We start from the raw sequence: 20,609 nt of genomic DNA on the forward strand, positions 1-20,609 counted from the left end.
AGTTCGTGGATTGTTTATCGTGCCAGTAAAGAAAAACACCTATCCCCAACGGTAAACAAGCGAGAAAAATGGATTTTATCATCGCTCTCTCGTTGGGGCTCTCGCTCGCTGCTTCCATTTATCAGACTTGTTACACCTTGCGATACAATGACGATCGTGGACCGCAACAGATGGGATGTTTTTCTTTACTTGCTTTGATCGTGCTTCATTCTCAAATGAGAGCGAATTCTGCAACGCCTGCTTTGGGGATTCCATTACAAAATAACACAAAAAAATTGGAGAATTATTGTCGCTTAAAGAAGCTTAGAAAGACTTCTAACCGACGGTTCACTAGAGCACTTCAAAACAACAAACTAATATAAAAATCAAACGAAATTGCTGAAAGGCGTCAAATTTATTGTGTTAGATCCAAGCTGGAAGGGAAAACGGTACACACGATCTTTACAGTAACGCCAGTATTGAGAAATGCTTGATGGTCCGAATTAGAACAGGGACCGATTTGGACCAGGTTCCCCTAAGTAATATTTTATACATTGTATGAACTATCGTTCAGGAAATTGTTAAATAAAAATATGTACAGTCTTGAAGTTGTGGGAAATATAAGCTGTTATCGAGAAGTTTCCATTGCTCCAAAGAAAAAAGCGTCCCTAAAGCATTGGGATATGATTTATCCATGCTGTTCTGGATATAAGGCAGAACTAACGCAGTATTTATTCGGTATTTGAAATGGTTTGCAGTTTGCAAAGAGATTTAATATTTCCAAAATTTAGGCTGATTTATACCTGTCAGATGCATTCAAAGTCACCGTAAGCCTTTATTGTTCGGGAATGTGAGTCAAAACGGTACCTTGATAAGATTTTAAAAATTTCATTAGTTGTTCTTCGCAAAAGTTCATATCTTGAACCGTATTCGCAACGCCAGTATATTTATCCAGGTAAAAGTCATTGCTGAAAACAAACTTGTTTGTAATAGCACCACTTTGGTTTGTAAAAATAAATTGAGCAAAGGGAACCAGATTTCCATGCACTTTTTAACAACCTTCCATCGATCACGCATTTTTGTCGCAACCCGTATACAGCAGCCCACACGGGTAGTCAATTTGATCGACCCATTCAAGGTACGCTTTTTAGCAAATTAGCAAATTTTTTGCTGCCGCCTCCAATCGTTTTCCAGGGGGTAGATACCGGTCGATGATCGGTCGGGTTTTCTGCTTGGGCGATGATAATTAGGACCCAGGCACCAGAAAAAAAGGGGGCCGTCAATATAAATCAACCGGGACCCAAAACAAACCATAAAACAATAAACGATCCGTGGCCGGCGACAAAATGCTCAGCAGAACAAAGTGCTCCGTTATGCTTTTCTATGACGGAATAAAAGGTATAGAACAGTACTTCGTAGCCTGGATGTTTGAGTCGATCTGCTAGAATGCTGAAACGGTACGGATCGGATCGAAGTGGTATTGGTTGTGGTGAATATAATGACAGAGCGCGACAGAAAACCTACGAGCGACACTGACGAGTGGACATCGAATTGAGGCATCGTCAAACCAGATCAACGTTAGATCTGGATTCCGCCTCCGTAGTTGGTACGATATCGCATGCGCGCGCACACATGTGTTGACCGTTGATGATAGAGTTGAACAGCAGTGGCTCCGCCCCCGGGACCGGCCGGTTCCGTGCGCTGATTGGCTCGATCGTTTCCCCTTCTATCCGCTCATTCAAAGCGACGACTTGGGTAAGCGCGCGCGTGCTGTTTCTACCTGTTGCGATCGTTCAGTTGAGTAAGCTTTTTGCCGTTTGCGCTTCGCACTGTGTTCTTGCGAGGGCTACACAGACTACGGCAAGCGTGGTGTATTTCTACGCGGGGTTGATGGGGTGGTTTTTATTGTGAATGCAATGTACGAGCCGAGAGACTGGAAACCAATACCAACGTGGCCGAATGTCTCAGCTGTGGAATCTTCGTGCTTGGCAAGGGGTCTTTTTTTCTTCTGCTGGTGTGCCGAGCAGCTTGGCGGTGATTTTCGGTTTCAGTTACTGAATGTGCGCGCTCTCGATCACATGGTGTGTTGCGTTGTGGAACGAGAGAAGGTTATTGTTTTGAACTCCTCTCAACCGGTTGAGTCTTCCCGAGTGCTGGTGGCTTATGCAGGTCGTAAGAAGACCCCGCCGAGTGGTTTATGTGCAGCAGCAGTAGTGACCAGCTGGTGCACCGATAACGAGGTAACCACGCGCCTTCCTTACGCCTCTCGAGCAGTGTTGCGCGCTTTTGTATCGTGGTAGTGGTGGTACTTGCTCTGGTGGGTTCTGGCGAGCCCTTCTGGTGCAGGCAATCAGTGATCCGGCAGCGTGCGGGGTTAACAGTTCCGAAACCCCGGTTCAGCGAAACGGTTTCCGCTTTTTTCAGTCTGAATTGTACTGCGAACGCTGCGTGTTGTCGTCGTGACGGATAGATTGCACATGCGCATTGATAAGGGCGTGATAAGTTTCTTTTATTCGCTGCAAGATAAACACAAACAAATTCGTGCTCCTCAGTGATTGAAGAAGAAAACAAGGCAATGAAATAACCAGAAGAGATAATTGGATGCGTACGGTGGAAAATAGTTCTCCTCACGTCTAATCGTTGGTAAACACAGTGAATGAATTGCAAATTAACGAGTGACTTCAAATTGAAAGCAGAACACGAATAACAACATCGGGTAAAACTTAACCCAAAGGGCCAATCATATGCTGCTGCTGGCTCTGGCTCTGTTCCGAGCGCTTATCAGATCGGTGTTAATTGTTGGCCACACGACCTGATCTTCGTGTGGTGGAGTAACAGCAGTCCTCCAGTTCCAGGTGCTTTCGGAGCGTGATCTGTTTCTGAAAATTGATAGTGAAAACAACCTCGCCACCGTTGACGGGTTTTTGGATGAACTGGATTCTTTGAACGAGTGAAGAGTGCGCGCGCGTGCACTGATCTGGGTGATTCGATCATATCGTCGCAAGAGCATTTAGAGCGGCGTCGATAATGTGGTGATAATACGATTATAACGAGGAACACAAACAGATGGGAGTTGACTTTTGACAGTGATTGGAAGACGGATTCAGTTTTTTTCGTGTTGGTCCAGTTCCATGGGACCAGGTGCAATTCAGCCGGAATAACGAGATTACTAGAGCCGATCAATACGGTGTTAATCAAATTTACTCTTTGGAAAAGTGTTAAGTACGGAAGTGATATGGATAGCTGGGTGCAACAGTGAGAATTGAGCTTGGCTTGGAAAAGGACGTGAATCAATCGAATACATTTGAGCTCGCAATTAGAGTGTGATAAAGAGTTACGGACGAAACGGTGACCAGGAGTACTATACAAGGTAAGTGGTGTGAAGTTGTATTATGATAAACGCCGTAACGATGAAGATCAGTTAATATACCTTGAGATTTCGTACTACAAATGACTTGTATGGAGAACGTGCGCCATAGGATTGAATCAGTATCGATTCAATTGGATGAAGCATAGTTGGTTCAAGATAAATGTCACTTTGTGCCAGCATAGCTCGATCGGCAATATATCAGAATAATTTTAAATTACGTTTATTCGGCTTTTTCTGTCTTGGGAAAAAATCAAAACGGTGTGTTTTGCTTTGTCCGACGTTTCGGTTCTTTTTTGGGCCTATAGTTTCAGTTGTGCTCCAAATCAACAAATGCTCTTATTTGAGATACACAGAATTAAGATAGTGTTTGTGAATGCATTAATAAACAGTTCACATGCTCATGTTGTTTATGAAGCTATTGCACTAACGGTAAACCAAATTCACTCAAAACTTGAGAGATGTGACAAAATCTTAAAAATCGTAAAACTCAAAACATGTTTTTGTGCTTAAGCCTACGAAAAACATTTAAAAATGGAGTAAATATGTGTTGCTGTCCTAAACTTAAGCGTTTGGTAGTAAGATTGGCACAATGCTTCGGGACCATAATGAAGACCATGTAGTCAAGAGATATGCTTTTACTTAGCCGACGGGATTGGATATTTTTCACTAAAATAACACGAACAGCATCGTGTCGTCATATACATGGTTTGCGGATGACTGCAATCACTCCTTCAAATTGTTAATGCAGTCAAAACATTTTCCAGTTGCTATAAGCATTTGAAGGTGAACATTAATCGAGTCAAAAATTAAAAAGCGCTCTGCGCTGAAAATTTGAATCAATTGGTCCTCGTTAATGAGTGTTTTAAGTTGCTCTTATTAACGAATGTCTTCATCTTAGTGAAATCTCACGCAAAATCCCCTCCAATATTTTACTTTTTTGGTGAATGTTTGTTATTGACTACCGGAAGTATTCACATGATGGTTTACGGTTCAAAGGCTACGAAATTTTGTCAAACGAAGTGAATTACATTGTTATTATCAAAGACACAAATCTCTTTATTCTAAGTTAAAATTCCAAACAATATCTGAGCTAAAAGGAACTGGAAGACATATATTGTGAACTACAATAGATTCCAGATATATAAATTCGATGAAAAATGTCTTGAAAATAGGTAGTTTTTTTTTAATATACAAGGAATGGACTTCCAAAAATATCTGGAAATATGCAAACATTTAATAATTGAGTCCCATTGCTGATCCTTTCTCTGGGCCTATGTAGAAGTTTAACTGTAAAAAACTAAATGATCAGTTTAACTGTTAAAAGTTTCCCAATCAATCAAGCAGTGATAAAAGTTTCCCAAGATTCAGATAAAAAAGCATGGTTCGGCTTAAGCAGCTCACGTTTTAAGTAATTTACCGAACTTAACTTCACATAATGTTTATATAAGTTACTTAACTATGAGAGAAAAGTTCGATTTGAACTCGTTCTAAACTTTTTATTTTTTGATAAGTGCCTGAGTTACTTTTTCCAGAACCAAGTTCTGTTAATATCCGTTATGTTCTCTTATTCAACGAAATAGCGATTTGGAACTCAAAATCTACTTAAAGTGAACTTGTGAGTTTCTGCTCAGCTAAAATCTGAACTTTTGATTGCTTGGGCTATTGATGGTTAAATAATGATCTTAAATTCAACTTCAATCTTCGTCTCAACAAAACCCTATCTTTCATCCTTGTTCGTATTGTCGAACCTTCTAATAGCAATCTCAGATGTAGAACATTAAAAATGGATCAAATACAAAACACTAAGGAAGATTGAAAGAGGATTCTAAAGCGATCAAAATCTGAATCTTCCGGTGTCTCCTACAATTATCTTTTAAATGCAACTCTGCAGCTTTCGTCTGTGTTAAAACATTTCAGTTTTGACGTTTGCAGAACAGTATCAAAATTTTCAGTGGAATTTTTGATAAACGTCAATACTTCAGATTTTTTGAATTAGATGGCATTTAAATTGTCAAAAAAAAATAACTAAAAGAGTATATTAAAAAACCACTTAATTCCACTAGAGTTTGTATCCTTTGACAGATACTCGTATTTCGACCTCAACTGTAAGGCCGTCTTCAGACTCGACTGTCTAGTACACGACACTGAAGACGGCCTTACACTTGAGGTCGAAATACGAGTATCTGTCAAAGGATACAAACTCTAGTGGAATTAAATGGTATAGTACTAAATTCGGTTTTTTCATCTACTTATAGGTATTCTACTAAACAGCTCGAAGATTTATTATCAATATAAAAAAGTATCCTCATCGGATATTGCATGTCTAACTACTTTGTCAGAAAAATTGCCAAACAAATTGCGTTTCGGCATCCACAGTGATCTATCCATAATCACATTTATTTCGCACTTGACTCTGAGCTGACAATGCTTTTAGTTGAAAAAAATAGTAAACGATTGATACTTGGCGGAGCATTGCTCATTTAAATCCATTCCCTTGTCTGTTTTTTTTTTTAGGGTTTAACAATTTCTTACATCCCCGTCAAATTTCCAAAATTTGTTATTCGTTTTGCAAACAATCAGCTATTAAGGAAGATTGATTAATGCAATACTTATTTCTCATAATACAACTGTTTATTTATCATACCTCAAAAATTAAAGAGCACAAATCTAGATAATTAGATAGTGGTTACAGCTGCAAACTACATCATTTGGTCATTACCAGCGAGTGACCAATCAATCAATTTTTCAGTTCAAACTCCTATCTGGTTCACTAGATTTGTCCTCTTTAAGGTTTGAGGTATCACTTCACCTTAAGTGGACTATGAGAAATGGCTTATTTCACCACTTTCTCCCTTACATCTCGTTTTTAATAGGATATGAATAAAATCTCATGCTGTCGCCAGATTTCCACCTCTAAGCTTGTTATTCCTTTTACAGTCAACTCTCTCTTACTTGATATTCGTAAAAGTTATCGGAATCTGATCGCTTGGATCGCATTTGCACTGATTTTCTGTTTTATCACGCGATGGTCCCTTCAATATCGAGTTATTGAGAGATGACTTTACTTTTATTTTATTTTCAATGGCTCATCTCACCAGTTTTTTCCTACGATGAGCTATTTATGAAGATTTACCAACAGTTTTAACTGCTGCCGTTAGATTTTCAAAACTCAACTGGAAATATTTCATGCAAAAAATATGAGAAAATCAATGGGTGCGAATATTAAAACTAAAAAAACAACGTAAAATGATATTTTCTCTCCTTTTTGCTCCTATAAACCATCAAATAGAAATGTTTCAAAACGCCGTTTGATTTTGAGCCTTAAACACGTTGATATTTGGAGCTCGACTTGTATAAGTCGACTGATAATTCGACAGATATCACACAATTCCAGTACTTCCGTCAGATTTTTACGTTTAATCCGTTATATCTGTTGTAGAAAACGATACAAAAATAGACTAATTCATATTTACAAGCATTGTGAATCATAGTAAATAGAATTTCCCAATAATTCACCATTTATGGAAATGTTAATGCTTACTGTAAGCTTTTCACTTAGGTTATTCATGAGGATGTACCAACAGTTTTCATTACTGCAAATGAAATTTCATAACGAATCAAAAAAATTCTCATGTGAGAAGGATGTTAAAATCAACTGATGCACACTTGAAAACTGACGGATAATGCTAAAGGGTTAATTTTATCAGTAACTCCCAATCACTTTCAAAATTAAGGATTTGAAAACAAATCTGTAGCTATATTGACCATCCGGAAAGGGTTAAGGCTAAACAGTTTCGAATTCAACTTCCAAGATTGCACTAAAATTTTAAAAACACTAATCTCACGAAGGAAGCATCTAACAACTGTGCACTTTTTATTTTGGCTTTGTGCAGTAACAGAAAGCTTAAAATAAGAAGTTCGGGAACGATTGCCTACTAATTCTCCAGTTTAGTGCCTATGAAAACGTAAGTAGAGGCACAAATCGGCCATTGTGACGGCCATCTTTGGATTCCGAGATGCTTCACCTTAAGTGGACTACGATAAATTGCTCATTTTAGTTGGCACAAAGTGAAAAACACCACGGGAATCAATTTTTCTTCTAACATTATTCAAAAAAGTCCTAAAATTGTGTTTTATTCAATAAAAAGTGTTATTCTTACTATTTTAGCCATTTTTCCACTCAAATAACGGCTATACTCTCAGGCTGAAAGTCTAGTTAATATAGATATAATTCATGTTCTATAATTTAAAAAATGGATCCAAATTAGAACACTTTTGACATTTTTAATCATGTTCAACGTTCACTTAGTCGACAAAACGCACACACAGGGGTTTTACTTTCTAACACTGGGGTTGTTCCTAGCTGACATATTGGAAGGGGCACGAAAAACAAAATACACCCACCACTTAAGTTTAAACCAAGGGGTGTGACAAAATCTCTTAAACCGAAATAAAATGTTTATTGGACTTAAATCATCTGAAACTTTAGTTTCTAGCTTAAACTGGAATACTAAATACTACTGGATACTAAAAATGGAACAAGGCTGTAGGGCCCTACTTGTAAATCAATTAGTTTTTTCATCAAAAAGTCAGTAAGTGCGTGATAAGCAACGCAATCTACGAAGCAGAGTAGTTCATGAATTGCAGGGTATAAAAATTTAAAAAATCACAGGAAAAAGATTATTATTTTAAACATTATTTGGAAGTCAAAAGAGAGTATACAGTTGTGTTCTGATTAATAGTGAAGTGAGACGATTATTATACAAACTACTCCATTATACTCCATGGGTGCAGGTCGTTAGGCTGAACGCCGTTAGGTCGAAAGGGTCGTTCGGCCGGAAGGGCCGTCAAGCCGAAATAACATTTGATCATTTTACTACTTTTTCAAATGGCTGAAGCAATCATCAGTTATTTTTTCTTTCTTTTAATCAAAAGCTCTTCTTTCTAGTTATATATAACAGCGGATATTGTGAGCTTGTAGGTAATGCAAATTGACCTGACCTTTTCCTGTTAGTTACCCATTCGACTTAATAGTTCATTAGAACTATCGGTCCTTTTCGGATTAATGACCCTTTCGGCTTAACGGCATACGGCCAAATGGCATTCGGCCGACCGACATTAGGCCTAACGGAATAGAATCCATATGTGCAATTGGTACGAAATTTTGAGAGAAAACTTTAAATATGCGCAATTTAAATTTCAATAAAATCTATTATTATTTTGAGCGATTATTCCCGATGCTTAGCTTAACAAAGTTACAGCATGCAAAAATTGAGCATTTTGTATGGAAATCGGCATTCACTACTATTATTTTGAACACAACTGTATTTCTTCACAGCTTAGAAAGAGTTGTATTGTAAATTTTCAATCTCTACCCGTTCATGGACATTCGTTGCCTCATCTAGCAATAGGAATTATGAAATCAGTTTATTTTATTTCTCCTCATAAATTTCAAACTGTTCTACACATGGAAAAGTTAAATGTATTGTCATAAATATTAACCACAGTATCAAATGAAATTTAAGTTTTGGATGGTGGCCGAGTGGTTAGAGTCCGCGGCTACAAAGCAAAGCCATGCTGAAGGTGTCTGGGTTCGATTCCCGGTTGGCCCAGGATCTCTTCGTAATGAAAATTTCCTTGACTTCTCTCGGCATAGAGTGTCACACGATACACGAATGCGAAAATGGCAACTTTGACAAAGAAAGCTCTCATTGAATAACTGTGGAAGTGCTCATAAGAATACTAAGCTGAGAAGCAGGCTCTGTCCATGTGGGGCCTCAACCACACAACGTAAAATCACCATGAAACAAAGTACGTTCCTCAAATTGCTTTCCGAATTCATCTGAATAAGCCCCATTTATCAGTATCAACTTTACAACACCGTATCAAAAACTGCATTCCGGTTCCACCTTCTTGGTTCACTTAATTTGACACCGAACAATGAAGCGACATCAACATGACACATGTCCCGAATCAGCAGCTAACCGGCGACGAGGAGGCCAATTCCGTCAAGTATCAACCGCAGAAATTGCCCACAATTACCACGGTTGCAACACTTTCCTTGCTCACCCACCCGCGTTCCCATTCCAGAATAAAGGGTTTTGGCGAGCGCCACCTCGCTAGCGGTGGTGGTTCGTTTGGTCGCTGACCTACGGTCACCTTCTCAGCGCGGTGCAGAACTACACTCTCGTGTGAAAGATTGGGGTCTCCCCCTAACTAAACATACAGAAGTGTTTTGTTCAAATTATGAGTTAATCTTACTTCTGCAAGAAAATAAAATTTAGGGGGTGACCCCAAATTTTTGCACGGCAGTGCACCTACGACGACGACGCTGAACGACTTCTGCACGCTGCTGCCGACGACGACGAGCACCGCGCTTACCACTAAATTGCTCATTGTTATTCACGTGTATCTTGTCGAAGAACGACACCGCCGAAGCGCGCGGTTCGTCCAGCAGTGTGGTGTTTGCAAGTGCAACCACACGAAAAAAATAGCCGCGTGTGCGCGTGCACAAAAAAAACGGCACTGTTATTCAGAACACAAGCTCGCTTATTGTTCTCCAAGCTGTGGTTGTTGTTCTGATACGGTGGCTGCCACTTCGTTGTTGAAACAGTTCTCATGCCCGGTCGCCCAAAACCAAAAACCTCGCTGCTGTGGTGTGGGGAGGGTGGTTGGATGCACTTGAGTTTGTCTTGCTGCTGGTGCTGCTGCAGGCTTGTGGCAATATTATGATTTAATACGGTCTATTGAGAATAATTAATATGTGATTTATAAAACACGGTTGGTTTTTGTGCAGGCACTTGGTCAACCCGAAGGATCTCCTCCCCCCAATGCACTGTGAGCCAGAAAACAAATTTACACGACAAGAATCTAACACAAAATGTATAAAATGAATGATTTGAAATGGTTTTCTCATTATTGAGCTTATTTTTGACTGTATACCGACGATTTTTTTTTTTCGATTTATAACTGAATTCTTTCCAATTCATGTAATTTAATTTGTTTAAACGGAAAACTTCATATTCAGCTTCATTTCTGAAAATAGTTTTTAGTAATAATGACAAGAATAAATTCTGTGTGTTCATTTTTTTCAAAGTTTACATATATGATATGAAAAAAAACGTAAATTTTGAATTTCACCATTGATTGTATAAGTATTTCTGCTATGTTTTACAAGTTCGCCGTAAAAGTAATATTCGACCATATTCGACTAACAACCAGGGTGAAGCGTGGGTTGCTCTCATCCATGTACTATAAGATTTTTTTTGGATGGGTTCAAATACTGAGCCTCTTTAACTCATTTTCACAAAATCACTGCTATCATTATAACTCACCAATATCATTGAATTTTATGGATTCAAATTAAATGTAAGCTCCTACAAACAACTACTTCTATAGAAAGCGACTTTTCATAAGCTCCTTGCTTCAGAAATCCAAATCCCAACTTAGGTAAGGACTGACATTAGTCTGCCCAAACATATTTACTAGATTTCTACAAAATAATTCATGCCATTGAGCTACGTGTCATTACTGGCAAACGTGATGGAAATTAAGGGTTTTTCGAAGGTTTTAAATATTTTTTTTTTTGCAGTAGAACCCATAACTTCTATTCCTGCTCAAACATGTTAAATGGACACGTACAAACCAGTTTATGTCTAAAAACTAACATCTCATCGCTTTGAAATTTGATTTGTAGGCAAACAGGCTAAAAATTAAGATTTCGTGGAGTTTTTAATCCATACAAGTCTTGAATTTCTTTTTTCACTCAAAATGTTCTCAAGACTATCGTTATCAAATAGACGTCAAAAATCTCAGATCTTCGAATTTTAGGTTCATAGGCAAACAGTTTAGAAAAAAGGTATTTCTTGATTATTTTCATTAATATAAATTTTGAGTGTAATTAAAACTTTATTGTTCTGCGAGAACATGTTCTCTGCGATTCTGCTAGCAAATTTGTGCCGAAAAAATGTCAAAATTGTATTATTTAACAACTTGGCAAAAGGAGCTTTTTAATCTAGGATGTCCTATTAAGAGATAAAACTGATCTAGATCAGCTCAGTATGTTATTTAGATCAGATCCAAAAGGATCAAAATGCAGTGCAACTTAGTCCAAAATACTTTTTCGAATATTCCAAACCTCTGCACTAAAGCAATAAAGGTTTTGGCATGTGAATCCCGCTATCTACAATAATTGGTCTCGTAAGGGGTGCTCGATTTTTTTGGCTTCATATGCATCTTTTTTTGTCTAGGTAACTAGGGTCATTAGGGTTTGGAAAATCTTAAATTATAACATTTGCGGTAAAATATGACACGATTCTAATGCCGCTTCAGTGCGCGAAAAAAAATGGTATTGGTTTCATTGTTCCAGATAGTCCATTTGCCTGAGTGTACTTAGCCCTCTAGTACTCAAATTATTTCATTTTTCGTTATCTTAAATCCCTCTAAACACGTTTTGGGCAATGATTTATTTTTATTAGCTTATTTGTGACTTTTGAATTTTGATTTTTATTTTTTTTCATTTTTTTCTTGAAGCCTTTTCTGGTTACTGATTTTTGGCAAACATAAAAAATGAAGTTTTCACAATACTTTTGAAAATAAAAAAAAAACTTTTTTTGTCTGGAACATATATTATTTTCCGTGTAACTAATGCAAAAAACAGGTTTGAAATTAATTTTATACCACCAGGTTCTTCTTCTATGATAGGTTGATTGAAGAAAATAATAAAAGGTGCCATTTTTGTATTACAAATCAAAAGTCATAAAAAAGTTTCCTTATTTGCGTAATCTGAGCCAAGGTTTCAGCCAAAAATAAAATCATTTTTACGAGCTACGAAAAATTACACAAAATTCCAAGGTGTATCCTGTGTAAAGGCGGGGTTGGGTATCAGAGGGTTAAGTATGGAATATGGACATGAGGGACGCGGAAGAATTTTGAAAATGAGTTGAGCCATTCCAGAGATATGGCTGATTGAAGTTTTAGGTACAACTGATTTCATCAATTTTATCGGAAGTTAAATGAATAGGGGCTCAATTCTTTTCAAAGCTTTCGATGGTTACGATGAAGTCTTGATAGTTCTCTGGTTTATATTATCTTTTTCACAGAAACGAAGCAGTGTTGCCAGATTTTCAGTTTCAATATCATTATATTCCATTACACAAAAAATCATATATGTACAGATTTCACGAAGTGTTGAAAGAAAAGGTGTAGGTTTGGACTTGTTGATCTCTGACCAGCGCGAACGGTTTTCAGGTTCTCCAGAAATCTGTGCTCCTGGAAATCTGAGAACTGGTTCGATGCATCTTCACCTTAAGTGTTACGAAATTTTCTCATAAATCTTGAAAATATCCACTATAAAGTTTTCTGAACCAAAACAAACCACCAATACATATTTACTTTTACTTGAATAGATGTGTCTTAGAGCAAACCAATGGAAATTTTCAATTATATTTGCTTGTGATTTATTTTAGTTTTGTGGCTCAATGTAATATTTGTCGTTTATTTTTTTTTTTGGTTTGGTTGGTTTGACTTTATTAACGAGATTTTTAGCCCTGGACTAGTTCATCTCGGGACCAACGGCTTTACTTCCCTTCCGAAGGAAGTCGTCACTATAACTTTTTACGTCATAAGTGACTATGTCGGGGATGGGATTCGATCCCAGGTCCTCGGCGTGAGAGGCGAGTGTTCTAACCACTACACCAGGTCCGTCCCCTCTTTATTTTTTATTTTTTTTTTTTTTTTTTTTTTTTTTTTTTTTTTTTTTTTTTTTTTTTTTTTTTTCCTGGCAACACTGTTGAAAATTGAAAGAGAGGCAATTAATTGGTTAATATGGTGATATTAATTATTTTTTCTCAAAGTAACATATCATTTTTAAAAGCCTTTCTCTTTAAATTTTGCAAGAAACCTACAAGTACTTAACGCTCTAAATCGACGTTTTAGTGCTTGTCAGGGGCTGATAAGTCACTTGAAAATACAATATGAGCACTTTATGTCCGATTTGGCGGTATATAAAGCTCAGTGTGCTTTATGTTCATTGGGTAATAAATATTTTAGTACAATTATTTCTATTTTAACTAGATTCCTTAACGTGAACTTTTATAACCATTCGATGCTGGAACATTAGGAAGAGATTGACATAGTGATCAATCCAAGCAACCACTAGCCCGCTAACTCGCCTTTTTGGCCTTACATGACTATTATACGGCAAATTTATTACTTTTTAGCTATATAATAGCAGTATTTTAGCACGTAGGGCGAATTGAATTGCAATATGGTTACTTGAGAAGTTAAATATCTGCTTACATTTAAATTTTTAGGTGGTCATATTTTTTTGAAGAAGAGTAAACGAACCTGCTGGTTAACGTTGTTCGCATCTTTTAAAAACGCTACCAGAAAAATAAACAACATAAATCAATTTTTTTTTCAGTTCTTGAAAACTTATGAAGTCGAACTATTAGACTGGGTACAAATGGAGCATCTGATATGGTTCACTATTCAAACGTTGACAATCCAAAGTATCTTCCTCACAGTAGCAAAGCAGTGTTGCCAGATTTAAACCGTATGGATGAAAATCTCTAAAAAATGTTTTTAACACAATCCAACGAATTATGACTTCTTGGTAACACTTATGCATTTCAAAGTATCCTGAGAAACTTTTCACTATTATAGAAATGCATTGAAAATGTGTTTGAAAATTGACTACAGAATAGCTCAATTTTATAGTTTCATATATAAAATTCAAACGAATAATACATTTTATATATCAGCTGATTTGTCAAGCCTGTTTAGAGTATGTTTTTCGATATGGACATAATTTTTATCTGTCTAGCAAGGTAAGATTTGGAAGCATACCTTCCAAGTTTATCATGTAGTAATCGAATTCATAAACTTTGTGATGAAAGCTTTTTAACCGTTAACGTTCTGGTGAAATTCTTCACAGACCTTGTCTCGAATATTCGCACTTGTCAAATGATAGAAAATGATGATCTCTGAAGCGCTGAAGACATACACATATTTGAGCTTAAACTTTGTATTCTGAAGAACAGTGATTTAAGTTTCATTTAAGTGTGATTAGCGGCTCTGTATTGCTGAAAAACTATGAGCCAGTGTTAATCTAAGGTATCTTTAATCAAAGGAAATAATTTGTTTTCGATAAAAATATGGGTGAACTTCTGTATTTACGTTTAATTATACTTTGGAAAATAATTAAGGCACATTTAACCCATAAGATGTTATTGTTTCCAAACTAGGAAACAAAATCTCTAAGACCTCCCATCTCTGAGAGCGAACAAATTTTTATTTGATTTGATGCGACTTTTCAAAGAGTAAAGTTTGTCGTTAGAGTAAACGGAGGAGTTAAATGCTTTTGCTGACTCTCAGACTACAAAACCTTTAATGTGTTTCGCTTTTGTACATCAACTAGGTTAGTAATAAAAATGGTCCAGCAAGGTGAAGTCATGTAAGAATGTACCTACAGTAATCAGAAATTGCTTTCATCTACGAAAAGAACATATAGAAAAATGTATTGAGATTTCGTTGAAATATTTAATTGAAATATGTCAGTGAATTTCCATGAGAAGACAATCACTTACATCTCAAGTTTAATCCTATCAACGCTATTTTTGACTCTAGGATAAATTACCAGCAACCAGCAGCTAGGATGAATTTATCTAGATAGGAAAAATTTAAGTACCTGCACTGTCAATATGAATCAAAACGGTACTGTTAAATGTTGTTTTTTTGTTCCTTATGAAAGTGTTTGCAATTTCGCCACGAATTTTTGATTTCTCGCCCATTGTGCAGTGATAGGAATTGATATGTTTTATAAAGTGTAATTTTGTGCACCTTTAACGACCGACCATCAGCCAGATTTACCATATCTTTGTGTTCAGTTCCCGGTAGAAGCCAGAGATTTGCACTTTAATTGTAACTGCCCGATCCGATGCTTGTAGTGCTTGCTAAGCAGGCCGCCGCGCTTGGATGGGTTCGTCGCTTGCCAACCGGGCCCGATATCAAGTCGTTTGTTGATTCGATTTGTTCCGGCGCGGTAATTCCGGAAAAAATCTTTCTACTTCTGGAAGCCTTTTTTAGCAGCCAAGGAGGTGATTCTTTAAGACCAGCGAGCGCGCAACACATTAGTTGTGTTTAATTGCTTTCCACCTTTCGGAGGGGTGGTACGTTGCGTGCCTTCAAACCTATAAAGCTTAATAAATGTTAATTGATCGGAGTCGTAAATTCTCACGATTTTTTCGAGAATCGCCAATGTGGGGCTAACTCCCGGGAGGGCTCAAGGCGACAGAGAACGGTTTGTAACTGTTTCAGCTTAGTTTTACGTCGGTTTTTGTTTGGTGGTCGAATCGCGGCAGGGTGTTAATTAACATAAATCGATCTGTGTTTGAGTTTGCGTTTTTCGGCGGCGGCACCAAATGGCCCTATGGATGATGGCGGCGATCGATATGGCGGGTGAGATCTTCTTTTGCGTAGCCGAGGTAAATTAATTGAACGATTGCGCGGCGGTGCGTCAATCGATGGGCCAGGGTGTCACAACACAATCAATATGGTTGGAAGTGTGGGATTTTCAGACGGTGTGAAGATGTGTCTTAGTTGGTAACAGCCGCTGACTGTTGTGAAAGATGACCAAAGGGGATGCAGTTGACGAGCTCTCTAAGTATGATGGTCGATTGATGGGGTAGATTAGATGTTTCCGTCTGAGGAGTGAATTTTCAATTGCGAGATGAGCAAAATAGGAATTGTAGAAATAGTTGCATTCTTCTTCTTGGCATGACGTTCCCACTAGGACAGACCCTGCTTCTTAGCTTAGTGTTCTCATGAGCACTTTCACAGTTATTAACTGAGAGCTTTCTTTGAGAAACTGGCCATTTTAGCACTCGTATATGGTGTGGCAAGTACGATGGTACTCTATGCCCAAGGAAATCAAGGAAATTTCCATTACGAAAAGATCCTGGACCGACCGAGAATCGAACCCAGAGACCTTCGCAAAATCCCATCGACACCTGCTACGCTGAGTCAACCACCAAACTAAATTACGCCGAATGCACATTCCGTCGACGATGACTTATGGTGTTACTGGACAGCATTGAGGACAATGCACCCCACTAGTCAGTCGTCGACGTCGTCTTCGTAATCGTCGATGCAATAATCAACCAAGGAACCGTGAACAATCCCAATTACCCACCCCCACCTGGACACCTCACCGTACACCGCACGCGAATAATGATCAATTCTGGAGACTTTTTAATAATTTTCATTGTTACAACTCCGCGACGCGACCATGATCCGTGTGCCCGAACAGACGACGCAAATGTATGATGTACGATCGGTTGGTTGTCTGTCGGTTCCGCTGCAGCAGCTAATTATAATTTTGCTGATGATTTAAGAAGTAGTTCCATGGCAGGGGTGTTGCAGCTAATGTGGTGCATTTGGAACGCGCGCGCTCAATCCGCGGCCGGCTCCGGATATGGAGGATTATTTATCATCGTCGAACGTGGACAGGCATGACGACTACAGCTGGGAGACACCCGCGCGCGCAACGTTCTCGGAAGTCTCTCGGTCACTGACTACCGTGGATCGGGCATTCCCTTTGTTCTAGATGATCATTTTTTGCGAACTGCAAGTTATGACCCCGGGTTGTCATCCGAGTTCTCACGCGTGCGCGGAAGCATAGCCATTTTAATCTGATTTTAATTGCTGCAGGTTGAAGTTTCTTTGCCTGCAACAAAGTCGCGTTTATTCCCTTCGTTCCACGGATATGCTTCCAATTTGATGGCCATCATTCATCAGCTCTCCGGCCCGCAAGATAAACACCACGTTTAGCCGTCTGATCTTGTTCGGTCGATCATCGGCGGTAGGGCCGCGAAGGGAAGAAATGATGATTTGAATTCACCCGTAGCATCGGAGCGAACTCGGTGGCAGACTGCACCAGCTTGTCGTCGTCTACTAGAAGGCTCCTTCGCGCAAACTGTATCGCATATCTGCGGTGCAACTCCGATGGGATGAGAAGAAGTGCGACGAAAGGGCGTGGACCCCGAACGATTCGCGCGTCACGGGTTGCGCTACGGGCTAAAGATCGGACGCGAAGGCGTTAAATAGGTTCATTTCCCACGGTTTGTTAATCGCAAGCCAATACGGTACCCATAGCTAGAGACGGCGCGCGCGCACTGCACTGGTTCCTCGCTCTCCATCACCGCACCGGGGCGTTATTGGCAATGGAGCGAAAAGACATACTGCTAAAAAGTAGAACTAGTTACCTACGGACGGCCCCAGGCTCGTGAGCTTCGAATTCCCGGCGCACAGCGGTAGGCTAAGTGAAAGATGATTGCAGGGATGTAGTTTGGAGATAGGAGGCATCATGCGATTGGACGGGAATGGTTCGAGATGAGCTTTAGGATTATGCAACCCAAATTGGAGATGCGATTTCTAGATATATTATTTCAACAAAAATGCGCGTGTTTTGCTAAGCCGTACAGAAATTTTGAAAGTTGACAAATATGGTATAATTGCACATCGCCGAGTTACTAGTATTATGAATTTGAAAAGCTCAACTAGTATCAGCGATTCACTCTCTACCTTCTTTTTGCTTTTCTTTTCGGATTGACGTTAAAACCAATAAAGGCTTGTTTTTCTGCTTTATGCTCTACAAACAATTCCAAAGTTATTATCTAAAAGTTAAGTTATTTGGTAAGGGATGGTACACAAATTATGTCACGCTAAATTTCAACTTTTTCGACCCCCTCCCCCCCCCCTTTGTCACACTTTTTGTATGAGTCCTCCGATAATTTTGTAAGGCTTGTCACGCATGGCTGAACCCCCTCCCCCCCCCCCTTAGAGCGTGACGTAATTTGTGCATGACCCCTAAGGAACATTAGACTTTTGCATTTGTAAATTTTCGAAGGAGGAAATTCTTGAATAATGTTAGAATCAGTAACAACTATCTTTTGTTTTCAACATTTCAGTAATATGATACAGATGATGATACGACCAAACTAGGACTATATAGAGTTATGGTTTTGAGATTATTCAAATGTCATATAATATCGAATAGTTCACTTAAGAACCATTTGAACGACAGACATTTGATTTGATTTGATTTTAGTATCTTCAGAAGCAAATCAACGGGACAATTGTAGCAGCCTTCTCAGAATCATAGGATTTCGGAAATCGTTGGAAGTTACAATGACTAACGAAGTAACTGTATCGGTAGTCACCTCTCTGAGGAATGGAGCAAGAATATTTTTGCCTTTTGTCCGGGCTGATTAGCCTAGGCTTAAGCGCCATTATTCACTACCCTATAATTTTAAACTAACTCTTCTAGAAAGTTCTTAAAGGATTGCTTTAATGTTTTGAAATTCCAAGGTTTAATAGCAAATCATCTTCGCCCAACCTGAAATCTGTCTTTGCATTTCATCTAGAATTAGCAAAGAAAACTTTCCTCGTTATTCTTTCAGAAATTGAAAAAAAAAAATGTTCCGTACTAATCTGTTATAAACGAACGAAAGTAACCAAAAAAATTTCCACGAGTTACTATCTTCGAAGATCAAAGATTTCTCCAATAAGCATAAAGTATTGATGGCCGTACAATTCGTGGTTGGTATTCGTGATTGATCAGGATAATCGAAGTTGCACAAGGAACCAACAGATCGACAACTCCAATCGTAAAATCCGAGTTTTCATTTGCCCGGCTGAAAGATCGGTACCAGACAGGATGTCCTGTTTTCAACAGGGAAAGTTTAAAAGCTACATGATCAGGATATCCTGTTCCTATAATAAGTCTATACTTTAAATGTCGAAAAGTTCAAAGAAAAAAATCTGTTATGACAAAAATTAGATTAAAACGAGGTATGTGTTTTGAAATGCTATTTGAACATTAAAAAGAGTTTTGACCACACTTACAATGATTAACCATTCAAATATTGTTGAACAAATGCTTAAAAGTGACTTCTATTTTTGTTATTAAAATATGTTTTATAATATAATATACATTTGAAATAAAAACATAGAACGAGCTCATCAAATTGATCATGCATCTTTGACTAAGCACTATAAGCTTCTTCATCAACATGCTTGATATACACAAAAAACACTCCGGCGACGCAAAATCCGAACTCGCTTGCTTCGGCCTTCAAAGAGCACCGCAAAAAAAAAATGCGCAGAACGAAAACAAAACCACTTCGATGACGCGAAAGCCAAACTAGCTTGCAAAAGACAACTTCCCAGCAAACAGAACGCGTGAAATCAGAAAAAAAAATCCCTTCGGCGTCGCGAAAACCGAACTCGCTTGCTTGAGTCTTCAAAGAGCACTTCCCAGCAAAAAAAAAAACACAAGCTAAAAAATCACTTCGGTGACGCGAAAAACGAACTTGCATGCTTGGGCCTTCAAAAAGCACTCAGCTAAAAGATTAAATATATCTCCAATGGAGACGAATCTTCCACCGGCTGAAGGTCTCGATAATAAAAATGATCATAAGATTTCTTTACTTGTACACTGGAGCTATTTTCTACCGACTGGAAGAATCAATATGCAGAATACAGTATTCAATGAAACATCATTAGAATACTTTAGATATACAGTTCACGTATAAGTATCCTTTAAAACGCTTTCGTTCAATATCTTTCCATGGCAATTTTTCAGTTGTCTGTCATCCGAAAAAGCTAAATGTGAGTTTTAATTAACCCATAATGTAAGTATTTTCTCACCGAAGTTCATTTGTATCAGTTGGACGACACCTGAGATGAAATTTTCGAGGATTTTCTAGGGTTCCTAAAGATAAAGTTTTGATGCTTGACGAGTGTGATTCCTAAAGAACCTCTTTGGGGTTTCAAAGAAGTCCATAGCGTTACCAATGCGGCCTCAAAGGATGTTTGAATGTTATCTGGGGTTCCGAAGATTCTCAATAAGTTCGCAGAGCTTTCGATAATCTTGTTTTACTTCTAACAAAGCTAGAAACTTTCTCACTCAACGGTCTATTGCGGATGCACGTTTCGAGTATGGTAACAGAAGTCCGATGTCTTCTCGGAACTACCTCATGGTATTACTTCAGGGGGCTGAAGGCTTAATTATGCCTCTACGCCTTCTCGTCACCTCTTGTTCTATTCGGTCTGGCTGCAATTTGTCTCTTCAACATCACTCACATTTTGGGGCCGGCTACACACCTGGGCCATGTGAGACTTTCTACGATAGATGCTACTGTGTTTGTTCGCTTGACTTAACAGCTCTGTTGGTCATACTCTTCGGGCAGACTGGTTG

At 38.4% G+C, this 20,609-nt stretch overlaps 1 protein-coding gene across 1 annotated transcript in view; it reads left to right on the top strand.

Annotated features, from left to right (window-relative positions):
* Window positions 1-2,011: 2,011 nt before the first annotated feature.
* The window catches only part of LOC5574556 (knirps-related protein), a 130,287-nt gene continuing 111,689 nt past the window's right edge, over window positions 2,012-20,609 (top strand). Inside the window, exon 1 of the mRNA XM_001661456.2 lies at window positions 2,012-3,349. The gene's annotated coding sequence lies outside the window, so the exon portion shown is untranslated. The remainder of the gene's footprint in view (window positions 3,350-20,609) is intronic.

This window comes from Aedes aegypti, chromosome 3 (assembly GCF_002204515.2).
Source record: "Aedes aegypti strain LVP_AGWG chromosome 3, AaegL5.0 Primary Assembly, whole genome shotgun sequence".
NCBI lineage: Eukaryota > Metazoa > Arthropoda > Insecta > Diptera > Culicidae > Aedes > Aedes aegypti.